We start from the raw sequence: 5000 nt of genomic DNA, 5'->3' as shown, positions 1-5000 counted from the left end.
GCGCACAGGTACGAAGGCCACTGGCCTACGGTCGCGCACGCTCAATATCGTAGTATAGACACACCTCTCTCGCGGGTCTAATTGGCGTGCGCGGCCCCCAAAAGGTAACATAGCAGTTTGTTCTGCTGATACCGTGTTTCTCTATCTCTCTAACCAACTCACACAACAACATATATGTATTGATCGGTAATGATCCTTCCGCAGGTTCACCTACGGAAACCTTGTTACGACTTTTACTTCCTCTAAATCATCAAGTTCGGTCAACTTCGGCCATGCCAGCTGCAGCTCACGAAGGAACCGCGGAAGGTGTGCCTCCAGAGACCTCACTAAATAATCCATCGGTAGTAGCGACGGGCGGTGTGTACAAAGGGCAGGGACGTAATCAGCGCTAGCTAATGACTAGCACTTACTAGAAATTCCAGGTTCATGGGGACCGTTGCAGTCCCCAATCCCAACTAAATGAGCATTTGGGTGATTTCCCGTTCCTCTCGGAATGGGGGCGCCAATTGGCGAGAACACGCTGCTGCTCACATTGTAGCACGCGTGCAGCCCAGAACATCTAAGGGCATCACGGACCTGTTATCGCTCATTCTCACCTTGCTAAACACAAGTTGTCCCGCTAAGCAGGGCAAACGTGGCCGACGACCGCCCGTGAAGGGGCCGCCGGCCTTGACGTCAGGTGCGCCCGGAGGTGCACTGCTGACAGCGTTCTAGTTAGCTTGTTTGAGTCGCGTTCGTTATCGGAATTAACCAGACAAATCATTCCACGAACTAAGAACGGCCATGCACCACTACCCTTAAATTTGAGAAAGAGCTCTCAATCTGTCTTACCTCGATAAGTTCGGACCTGGTAAATTTTCCCGTGTTGAGTCAAATTAAGCCGCAAGCTCCACTTCGTTTTTTTTTTTTTTTTTTAACAAATGCAGGTTTTATTGTTCATAAACATTATGTTCTAACAAACAATAGCATAAACCCACGCTCTTGACGCACGACGTCGCCCGCCAGGGATTTGTCATGCGTCATTACGAACCCTTTCAGATGTCTCTTCCCTATTTCTTTATTAAATTGAATCGTATCTTAACCGCATATTAAAGGCGTACGCTTGCTTAGTCCGCGTGACTCACTCATTCTTTCCCCTCTCGGAGATCTCAAGAAGTCAACCCGACATCTATCGATCTGACCATTCCGCCTCGCTGGCGGCAGCCTCCTCCGCGGGTGTCCATCGTCGGCCTGCAGCCAAAGCACGACGGCGCCTTTCGTTTTCGCGTCTGTTCCGCCGAGACCTTATCAGGTCCGCCTCCGTAGGCGCGGTCCGACGGCGGCGCGTCGTCGAGGGTCCCTCAGCCTGGACCCGAGCTCGCCATGCGCGCTGCATGAATAGACGCCGCTCATGGCGAATTCTAACCGTTTCAGGGGAAGGTGGTCCCCCTCTGCTACGCCTAGGTATGGGAGGAGGAGCTAGGCCCGCTCGCTCCGCCTCTACTGCCGTCCGCAGTATCTCGTCATCTCGGGCGGCCAGTGCTGCTGCGACGTCCGCAGCCAGTCGCACTCGCGCCCGATCCTCCGCTCTGCCGCGAAGCCGTCGGTTGCGGGCAGATCGCTGACGCGCTGCTCGCGACTCGTTCACGCGTCGCGTGATGTCTTCGATGATGACGTCGTCCATCTCCTCACCGAAGAGTGCGGCCACACTTTCGAGGACCACTTCCTCGTCCTCGGCGAAAGCCGCTTCCGTTCGACCATTGGTGAGCGCTTCCCCATCGCGCCACAGCTGTTGAAGCACTGTGGTGATGGTCTTTGCTGCTTTCTGAATGCGGTCCCACCACTCCGCACTCTCCAGCAGCTTCTCTGCGATGTTGTTAAGCTGGACCGACTCGGGTGTCCCCCAGCCCAGCAGCTCACGTCGGATCTCCTCAAACACGGGGCACTCGAACAAGACGTGGGCCACCGACTCGACCGACCCCACGCACCGTGGACACTCCGGAGACGAAGCGAAGCCGCAGACGTGCAGGTACTCCCGGAAGAATCCGTGTCCGGAGAGCACCTGCGAAAGGTGGAAGTCCACCTTCCCGTGCTTTCGTCCCGTCCACCGGTGCAGGTCGGGAATCATCCCGTGCGCCCACGTCAAGTAGCGGCTGGCCGATGGTGTTGCCGCCGCACGGTCCCAGGCGTCCTGCCATTGCAGCATCGTGGCTGCTCGCTCCGCCGCTCGTACCTCCTTCCTGCTGGCGCCAGGCTCGACCAGCAGCCTGCTATGGCACCTTGCGTCCTCGTTGACGACCAGCCAGTACGGCACCAAACCAGCCATCACCACTGACACCTCGTAGGATACCGAGCGGAACGAACTCGATACCCCACGTGCCAGTGGCTTCTGGACCTGGGCCAGTCGTCTTCGGCACCACTGCATGTCTGTCGCCTTAGCCCAGATGGGCGAGGCGTACCGGATCACCGACTCAGCGACTCCTGCCAGCAACCGCCGCTTGGCCACCTGGGGGCCGCTGTGGTTCCTCATCACCGAGGTAACCGCCGCCACCGCACGGAGGGCCTTGTCCGCGGCCGCTTCCACGTGCGGTTTCCACGAGAGTTTCTCGTGGAGTTGTACCCCCAGGTAGCGTATCGATCGCTTTGACGTGCAGACCACTTCGCCGACGCGCACAGGAATTTCCAAACGTCCTCGACGCAGACTCGATATCAGTACCACCTCGGTTTTGTGGGGGGCGAGACTGAGGTGCCGTGCCTCAAGCCACCCCATCACCGCCTCGATCGCAGCCTCCGCAACGGACGCCGACTCCTCGGGTGTGCAGCCCTCGGCCAGGATGGCGATGTCATCGGCAAAGCCGACGATGGTGGCCCCTTCAGGGAGCTGGATCCGCAGAACGCCGTCGTACATAACGTTCCACAGAGTCGGGCCAAGGATTGACCCCTGTGGAACGCCTGCCGTCACCCGACGTGACACCGGGCCGTCATGGGTGTCGTACACCAGCTCCCTGTCGGTGAAATAGTCGCGGAGCAGGAGTTGCAGCTGCGCTGGAACCTCCTTCTCACGCAGGGCCATCGCTATCGCCTGCCAGCTGGCGGTGTTAAAGGCGTTTCTGACGTCCAACGCCACAACCAGCAGACAGCGCTTATCCCGGTTGTTAGTCCGTCCGTAGGACATCGCGCGCTCGCCTGCTTCCACCACCAGCTGGATCGCCTGCAGGGTGCTCCGCTGCTTCCGGAAACCGAACTGGTTCTCGGCCAGCCGAGGTGCCTCCGGATCCTCCAGGTGCTCGTTGAGTCTGTCCAGCGTAGTCCTCTCGAAGACCTTCGCCGGGTTGTCGATCAAGCAGATCGGGCGGCAGGACGAGGCTTCGCCCGGCGGCTTACCCGGCTTAGGCAACAGCACCAGCTTCTGCCTTTTCCATTCGCGTGGTATTTCGCCGGTGTCCAAGCAGCGCTGGTAGACACCAGCGAATGGCTCCGGATACTTCCGGATGGCAGCCGTTACCGCAGCGTTCGGTACTCCATCGAGGCCAGGCGCCTTCCGCGGATGCAGCTCGCTCGCTATCGCCTGGAGCTCCGCGCAGCTGATCGGACGGACCGGAGTGTCCCCTTCCGAAGGCGTGACGTCCGGCCACTCGACCGGGGGATGCTCCGGAAACAGCTCCTCGACGATCCGCTGCAACACCGCTGGATCGCGTTCACGCGCCGTCCAGCTGCCCCGAAACCGAAGAAGCACTTGCCGGAACCACTGTCCCGTCTCATCTGCAGCCAGGGCCTGCAGCCACTCATCGAACTGGCGCTGCTTGCTGGCCTTAATTGCCACCCTTAAGGCAGCACGCGCCTCCTGATGTTCCTCTGAAGCCAGTTCGGCGGACGTCTCGTCGAGGGCCAATAACTGTCGCTCCCGAGCCAACCGGCAGCGCTCGGTCAGCTCCTCGATATCCGGAGTCCACCAATATGTGTTGCAGTTCCTCCTCTGCTGCTGCGACTGCCCAATCCTCGCCATGGTAGCGTCGCAGGCCTCCGTAAGCACCATCCCCAGGCTTGCCGCATCGGTCACCCGATCGGCAAAACGGGTCGCCTCAAGTGCCAGCTCGAAAGTACGGGGGCAAAACTGGCGAGTTCGCCAGCGAGTACCCGCCTCCCGTACTTCGACACCTTCCTGCTGATGAATGCCCCGTCCGGGCCGCTGACCTGTACGATGCTGTTGCCCGACCGCAAACCGAATATAGCGGTGGTCGCTATAGGAGTAGCGGTCTAGCGTCCGCCAGGAGCTGATGTCCTCCGCTGCTCCATCCGATCGGCAGAGCGTTGGACTCGCGAAGGCGACGTCCACTCTGCTGGGCCGAGCCACACCGTTCCCCAGGAATGTCGGCTCCGTGCCGCGGTTGAGGACCTCCAATCCTAGGCTGGTAACCGTCTGAAGGAGCGCCTCACCCTTAAGGTTGGCCCGCTCGCTCCCCCAGGCCCCATGCCACGCGTTGAAGTCACCAGCTATCAGCACGCAAGGGTGGCCTCGCGCAAGTACCTCCAGCCGGTCCATCTGCTGCTCGAACTCCGGGAGGCCGATCGATGGCGGAATATAGCAGCAGATGACAACGATGCCCGCCACCTCGGCAGCTACGATGCCCGGATGCTGCACGCTCCTCACCCGCTGTATGGGAAACCGTTGGCCACTGGTGACGATCGCGGCCTTCAGTGCGTCGTCGGATGCCCAGTTCCCATTGTTGGCCGGCACAGCATAGAGCTCCGTGATGAGCATCACGTCTGCTCCCTCCTCCCTCATCCGCTGGAGCGCAAGATCCTGAGCGCTCCTGCTCTTACCGATATTTATCTGGAGCACTTCTATCATCATCGTGTGGCTGCAGCTTTGCACGAAGCTGCGGCAATCGAGTGCGGGCCGCCACACTTCAAACAGCGAGCCTCGCCAGTGCAGCTCGCTGCCTTGTGGCCTTCCGCGCCACACCGGATACACGCTTTGCTGCGGTCCTCTCCCGAGCACTGCCCGGCGAAGTGGCCGC

The sequence above is a fragment of the Anopheles moucheti genome (assembly GCF_943734755.1).
Source record: "Anopheles moucheti chromosome X unlocalized genomic scaffold, idAnoMoucSN_F20_07 X_unloc_11, whole genome shotgun sequence".
Classification (NCBI taxonomy): Eukaryota; Metazoa; Arthropoda; class Insecta; order Diptera; family Culicidae; genus Anopheles; species Anopheles moucheti.
Note: the sequence above shows the minus strand (reverse complement) of the source record.